The following is an 8,454-nucleotide window of genomic DNA, read 5'->3' as shown; positions in this document are numbered from 1 at the left end:
GACTTGGTCAACTTGTCAACAATGACCCAAACTGCATCAAAACTCTACAAGGTCCATGGTAACCCAACTTTGAAGTCCATGGTAATGTGCTCCCATTTCCACTCAGGTATAGGGATTTGCTGAAGTAGGCCACCTGGCCTCTGGTGTTTATACTTAACCTGATGGCAATTTAGACACCTAGCCACATACTCAACTATGTATTTCTTCATCCGCTGCCACCAATAGTGTTTTCTCAGGTCACGATACATCTTCGTAGCACCTGGATGAATAGAATACGGAGAACTGTGTGTCTCCTCTAGAATACTCTCCCTCAAGCCATCAACATTATGAACACATAGACGACCCTAGAGTCACAGAACACCATCCTCACCAATAGAAACCTCCTTGGCACTACCTTGTAGTACCGTCTCTCTAAGAGCTTCCAAATGTTGATCATCAAATTGCTGAGCCTTGATCTGCCCCAATAGTGAGGACTGGGCAACAACACAAGCAAGAACCTGGCTGGGCTCTGAAATATCCAACCTCACAAGTCTGTTAGCCAAGGACTAAATGTCCAAAGCTAGTGGCCTCTCCTCTACTGAAATGAATGCCAAGCTACCCATACTCTATGCCTTCCTGCTTAAGGCATCCACGACCATATTTGCCTTGCCCGGATGATAAAGAATGGTGATGTCATAATCGTTCAGTAACTCGAACCATCTACGCTACCTCAAATTGAGATCCCTTTGCTTGAACAAATGATGTAAGCTACGATGATCAGTATAAACCTCGCATGACACCCCATACAGATAATGCCTCCATATCTTAAGAGCATGAAAAATCACGGCTAACTCTAGGTTGTGCACAGGGTAATTCTTCTCATGAATCTTCAGCTAACGCGAAGCATATACAATAACTCGCCCCTCCTGCATCAATACACAACCCAAGCCAATACATGAATCATCGCAATATACCATATACATCCCCAAGCCGGAAGGCAACACTAGAACTGGTGTTGTAGTCAAAGTTGTCTTGAGCTTCTGGAAGCTCGCCTCACAATCATCGGACCAACGGAACGGAGCACCATTTTGGGTCAATCTAGTCAGAGGTGCTGCAATGGATGAGAAACCCTGCACAACCCGACGATAATAACCTTCTAACCCCAGGAAACTCCTGATCTCAGTCACCAAAGTGGGACGAGGCCAACTCTGAACTGCCTCAATCTTCTTGGGATCCACCTTAATACCTTCTCCTAATATAATATGCCCCAAGAATGCCACAGACTCTAGACAAAACACACACTTTGAGAACTTAGTATATAGCTTCTGTTCTCACATTCTCTAAAGTACCACTCTCAAATGCTGCTCGTGCTCCCCCAAGCTACGTGAGTAAATCAGGATGTCATCAATGAAGACAATAACAAATGAATCAATATAAGGCCTGAACACCTGGTTCATCAGATCCATAAATGTCGTTGGGGCATTAGTCAAGCCAAAGGACATTACTAGAAATTCATAATGGCCATATCTAAGTACGGAAGGCCATTTTCGGAACATCTGAGTCCCGAATCATCAACTGATATTACCCTGACCTCAAGTCGATTTTAGAGAACACTCTAGTACCCTGCAACTGGTCAAACAAATCATCGATATGCGGCAACGGGTACTTGTTCTTGATGGTAATCTTGTTCAACTGGCGGTAATTAATGCACATCCGCATAGTCCCAACTTTCTTCTTCACAAATAATACGGGTGCACCCCAAGGTGATACACTTGGTCTCACAAACCCCTTTGCTAAAAACTCCTCAAGCTTCCCCTTCAACTCCTTCAACTCTTTTGGAGCCATACGGTATGGTGGTATAGATATAGGTTGGGTGCCTGGAGCCAAATCAATACAGAAATCAATATCACGATCTGGCAGCATGCTTGGAAGGTCAGAAGGAAACACATCGGTGAACTCATGGACTACTGGCACTGAATCAATCATCAGAGACTCTGCGGTGGTGTCTCGAACATAAGCTAGATAAGCCAAACAACCCTTCTCGACCATATGTCGAGCCTTCAGAAAAGAGATGACCCGACTATCTATACTAACCAAGGAACCCTTCCACTCCAATATCAGAAATTCTGGCATCGTTAAGGTAATAGTCTTGGCATGACAATCAAGGATGGCGTTATATGAGGATAACCAATCCATGCCCAAGATGACCTCAAAGTCGATCATATCAAGCAACAGAAAGTCCGCTCTAGTCTCGTAACCATAGAATACGACCACATAGGACCGGTAGATCCGATCCACAACCAAAGAATCACCCACAGGAGTGGATACATAAACAGGAGGACCTAAGGACTCACGAGGAATATCCAAAAAATGAGCAAATAAAGATGACACATATGAATAGGTAGACCCTGGATCAAATAATACTGAAGCATCCCTACTGCATACAGAAATAATACATGTGATCACGGCATCTGAGGCCAATGCATCTAGTCTGGTCAAAAAAGCATAGAATCTGGCTGGAGTGCCGGTGGGCTGGCCTCCACCTGACTGAACAGTAGCTGACTGACCTCCCCCTGCCTGGTCTCTACCTCTAGGACGACCCCTGTTAGCCTGCCCTCTGCCTCTGGGCAGCCGGACAACCAGTGTTGTAAATCATGGGCTACTGACCCTGCTGCACTGCCTTGCCCCGAAGCCTGGGACAGGATCTACTCATGTGACCGAGATCTCCACAATCGAAACAGCCTCTCGGTGCAGTGATTTGCTGCCCTGATGGACTATAGACCCACTGGAAGAAGCCTGAATAGCCGGTGGGCGGTATGAACTCTCCGGCATGGCACTCAAATAGGAGCTGGAAGAACCCTGGTGACCTGAGTACCCATTGGAAGAACCTTGGATGGCTGGTGGGTGGTAAGAACTCTTTAGTGTGGCGCTGAAATAGGGGCACGCCGGAGCACCTCGAGGAGGTGGTGGTGATGAATATGGGGGCCTGCTAGGCTGAACCCTCCCAAACTAACCTCTGCCTCTAGCCGGGGCACCTCTAAACTCTCCAGAGAAACGAGCCCTCTTGTCCTGCTGCATCTGCTCTCTCCCTTTCTGACGGTAGCCTTCAATCCTCCAAGCAATCTCTACTACCAGCTGATAAGAAGTCCCCATCTCAACCTCTCAGGCCATATTGGCCGTAATACCGGAGTGCAGCTCCGCAACAAACCTCCGCAATCTCTCTACGTTCATAGGAAGTATCATAAGTGCATGGCGAGACAACTCAGAAAACCTCACCTCATAGTCGGTCACTGACATCTGACCCTGCTCAAGCTGCTCAAACTAACACCGGAACTCTTCCCTCTCGGAGGGTGGAATATACCAATCCAGGAAAAGCTGTGTGAACTGGCCCCAATTCATGGGAGGAGAACTTGATGGTCTGCCAAGAAGATAAGACTGCCACCATTTACGGGCCCTGCCCTCTATCTAGAAAGTAGTGAAGTCAACCCCATGAGACTCTAGTAACCTCATGTTGTGCAGTCTATCCCTGCACCTATCAATTAAATCTTGGGCATCCTCATGGCGCTCGCCTCCAAATACAGGAGGGTGTAGCCTAGTCCATCTGTCCAATAACTTCTGTGGATCGCCATCCGCAACCGATCTAGGGTCAGGTACCACTGCTGCAACTGGTTGGGGCACGTCTGCGGGTAGTGTACCCGGAGTCTGATACACTGCAGATGCATGCCCAAAAGCCTGAGCAGTAGGGGTCTGTGCTCCCCCTCCCGCCTGAGATGTGGCTGGGTCTGCTGGAAATAAACTAGCTTGGGTCATAGAATCCATGAACCACAACATACGGACCATGACCTCCTAAAAGCCCAGCGATGTCATGAAATGTACCGAGGCGGGCCTTACTGCGAGTATATCTCCTTGCTTCTCCACAATGGGATCCTCCACTAGATCCGCTAGTGGTGCCACTAGGGCAGCTCTGGGACGCTCTCGTCCCCTACCTTAGGCCAGTGCCCTCCTCTGGCCTATGCCTCGACCTCTATAAATGAGAGGAGCCGCCCCTCCCGGGGCTAGAACGTCCACCGTACGCGTCCTCACCATCTGTGAGAGAATAGAAGAAGGAAATTTAGTATACCATCAATTGCATGATAGGAGATGAATAATGAGTAGCTTCCTAACACCCTATAGCCTATCGAAGATAAGTACAGACGTCTATGCACCAATCCGCAAGACTCTACTAAGCCTGCCCATAACTTGTGAGACCTACGTGAACCTAGTGCTCTGATACCATGTTGTCACGATCTAATTCCATATCAGGTCGTGATGGCGTCCAGCACCGTTTCTAGACAAGCTAACAATGAATAACTAAATGATTTCCCCTTTGACGATTTTTCCCACGTAGTGATCTTTTGCTTTTACTTACAAGATTTAATAAAAACTGGTTTAAATTGTTAAATGAAAACAACGAGAAACAGTAACAACCGTAAGAACAAAACCCAAAACAATCACAAGTCTACTAATACGTGCCAAGATCTAGTGTCACAAGTATATGGGCGTCTAGGTAGAATATACAAAAGATATCTATCCTACTACCTGAAAGGGAATAGACTAAAAACAAAATAAAAGAGAGACTCTGGCATGCTGCTGAAAAGCTCGAAAGGGCAGCTCACCGTGGAATCCCTAACCCAGATCAAGAAAGCGCGTCGGATGGATATCCAGATGCACCTGGCTCACATCCCGCACAGTCAAGTGCAGAAGTGTAGCGTGAGTACATAAAACAACATGTACCCAGTAAGTATCCCGCCTAACCTCGAAAAGTAGTGACGAGGGCTCGACTAGACACTTACTAAGGCCAGTAATAATGTAATTAAAATGTTATGCTAAGTATGGATATTATGAATAATACTGACAGTTCAATAACGGGAAGAGACAAGTTCTTCTTTCAAAATTATAATTTCAATTTCGGTCATATCATTTAACAACTTACCTTTCAAGGTATTTAAGCAGTATAAATCACAGAGAGTTCCAAATAATTAACATGCGCAATTATGCCGAGGTCGTATGGCCCGGTCTAACATAATATTAAATTATGCATTACCGGAGGGTCGAACGGCGTGAACCATAGATGCATCTATTTACTACCGAGGCGCTCGGCCCGATCCACAAATAGTAATTATTTTTAAGGAAACATGAATTCTCATTTACAATCAAGTATTCTAATAAACTCTTTAAATAGGTGAACTTAACCCTTTTTCGACTTCTTTTGTCAAATTCTAAACATGATTCGAGTAATTGAATTAGCAAGTAAGGGTACAAACATTTCGAATAGGGCATAATATGGTGCCTAAACTACCCGGACAATAGCATAATAGTAGCTACGTACGGACTCTCATCACCTCGTTCGTACGTAGCCCCCACAAATAGGTGCACACATTTATTTGATTCACCTATGGGGTTAATTCCCTCTTAGAAGGTTAGAAAGGAGACTTACCTCATCTCAAAGCCTACTTCCCAATACAAGAACGCGCTCAAACCTCCAAATTTTATGCCAAACTACTCGAAGCTAGTCAAACATTACATAAACTAATCAATCTGTGCTCAAAAGTTCATAATTCCACCATTTAAGTGATTACCCAACCTAAATTTCAAGATTCCTAAAATTCACCCCTTGGCTCACATGCTCGAATTCCGTAAATGTTCAAAGAAAGTTGTTACCCATAACCTGAGGAACATAAATATATGATTTTTACTAAATTCCATAACATATTTCTTGGTTAAATCTCATTTTTATCAAAAACCTCGGTTTTCACCTAAACCCATGTTTTTCACTAATTTACATGTTATAATCTGCCTATAAACTAGGTATTTAACTCACATTAAGTAGAAATTACTTACCTCACCAAGCTAGGTCGAAATCCCCTCCTTCAAAGCTCTAGAATCGCCCAAGAGGGAGACAAAATGTGATAAAAATGGCCTAAGTCCGTATTAAATGAACCCTCACTGCCCAACGACTTTCGCACCTCCGGTGACTTAGCCGCATTTGCGGTCTCGCACCTGTGGCAAATGCCTCGCAGGTGCGCTTTTCCCTCACCTGGCCAGTCTCCGCATCTGCGGACATAATGAGCCGCTTCTGCGGGCCTAGTCGCACCTGCGACCACAGTTCTCGCACCTGCGGTCACGCAGGTGCGCCCAATCTTCCACATCTATGATTCCTGGGCTGCCCTTGATCTCTCGCCTCTGCGGCTCGAGGCTCCCACCTGCGGCTGGCCAAGCGCATGTGTGATTATGATAGAACCCTGATGCTTCAGTTGTTTCTCCCCAAGTCCAAACTTGGTCTGAGCCTCATCTGATTGATACTCGGGGCCCCCGGACCCCGCCCGAATATACCAACAAGTTTGGAATCATAAAACGGACTTGCTCGAACTCTCGAGATGCCTGAAACAACATTTAAACTAGGAATCACACCCCAAAACCAATTGAATCAAACTTAAGAACTTCAAGTTCTTTAATTTACTTCCAATGCGCCGAAACGTACTTAAACTACTCGGATTGACAAATTTTGCATGCAAGTCTGAAATGACATAACGGAACTATTCCCAGTCTCGGAATTCCGTTTGGACCTCGATTTCACCAAAATCCACTCCAAACCAAATTTAAAGAACTTCTAAAACCTTCAAGAACCAACTTTCACTATTAGGTGCCAAAACGCTCCCGGGTCATCCAAACCCCAATCCGAACATACGCCCAAGTCCGAAATCACCATACAAACCTATTGGAACCGTCAAATTCTGATTCCGAGGTCGTTTACTCAAAATGTTGACCGAAGTCAAACTCGGCCTTTTAAGCCAACCTTAAGGAACCAAGTGTTCTGATCTCAACCAAACTCTTCCAAACCCCGAACCAACCATCCCCGCAAGTCATAAATCAGTAAAAGCAAGTGCGGGAAGTATTATTTAGGGAAACGGGGTTCTAGAAAGTAAAATGACCGGTCGGGTCGTTACATTCATAGAACGATCGCTCATATTTTGACCTTCCAATTTACCCAATAAAACGGATTCTAATAGATAAATCTGAGCAAGCTTTACTGCATCTTCATCGCAGACCTCGACATCAACGCATACATCAACTACTGTACCACCACGCAATCGAAACCGTTTTTGCATAAAATGATGCAAAGGCTCTACCTTCAAACCCCTTTTCACTTCAGGGAAATAGTGTTCCTTCAAACAGTTCTCTCTAACATCAACAAAACTATAAACAGATGCCTCAATCTTAAGTCCAGTAATAGTGTGGAAATCCTCTTCTGTAAATGCTACATCATGCCCAAAAACTTTAAAAATCATTTTGCTTTTATCCTTGTAGAAAGGTTGAGAGAGCAACATACAATGAGTCAACTTCCCAAAGTGACTAACTTCATCCAACTCAAAAAATTTCCCAAATACACCGTTCTTCAACATATCCATTTGAGTTACAGACAAAAAGGATGAAATAGTTTGCTTAAAATTTCTATCACCTTTCCAGTAACAATCAGCAGAAAACCAATCCTTAAACTTATATAATCTATCTCCCTCCTAAAATTAAAATACAAAAAATATAAGGAACATTTCATATAATTTAAAGATAAAAACTTGAACATTTCAGAATTACGCACCTTCAATATACTACTTGAAGATTCCATTTCTGTAAAATCATGAAAACAAAGCATATTTTTATCTTAGATTAGTAAACGCGATCAGAATCCAGTATATAAACAGAACTCTAGTGTCACAACTCAAAATTCATTGAAGGTCGTGTTAGTGTCGGACACCGTTGTCAGGCAAGCCAACAATAAATACTTAATTTGGTCTCGTTTTAATATTTTGAAATCATATTTTCCTTCCATTAAATAGTAAAAGATGGAATTTACAGAGTAAATGATAATATTTTTAACAATTTCAATACATAACAACTCGTAATCACCCCAAAACCCGGTGTCACAAGTGCATGAGCATTAACTTGGAAGTAAAATAAAATACAGCATCTGTCCAGAATACAACTTAGACAGAAAAAATACAAATAACTTTGAAGGAGACTCTGTTGGCTATGGATCGTAACCTGAAATACAGCTCGCGGTAAATCCCCGCATCATCCGTTCCTCCGTGCTCAAAGGACCACCGGACATAAACGTACCTGCACAAAATGTGCAGCAAGTGTAGGATGAGTACATAAATCCACGTGTACCCAGTAAGTATCTAGCCTAACCCCGGAGAAGTAGTGACGAGTGGTCGACATCGACACTCACTAGTGGTCCAATAATACCAGGTATAATACGGAGGTGAACAAATATGAGGCAAAGTAAATAAATGAAATAAACAAGTGTAAATATGTGGTACAATTATCCTCCTTACAATAAACTCAAGCTTTTAATTCGCAAATTCCTCCTCAACCGGAGCATATATATGTGTATAATGGACCTCACCAAATAGGTTGTTATAATTCGAATTAGGGAAG

Source organism: Nicotiana tomentosiformis, chromosome 6, assembly GCF_000390325.3.
Source record: "Nicotiana tomentosiformis chromosome 6, ASM39032v3, whole genome shotgun sequence".
In the NCBI taxonomy this organism is placed as follows: domain Eukaryota; kingdom Viridiplantae; phylum Streptophyta; class Magnoliopsida; order Solanales; family Solanaceae; genus Nicotiana; species Nicotiana tomentosiformis.
This window is presented reverse-complemented; position numbering follows the sequence as displayed.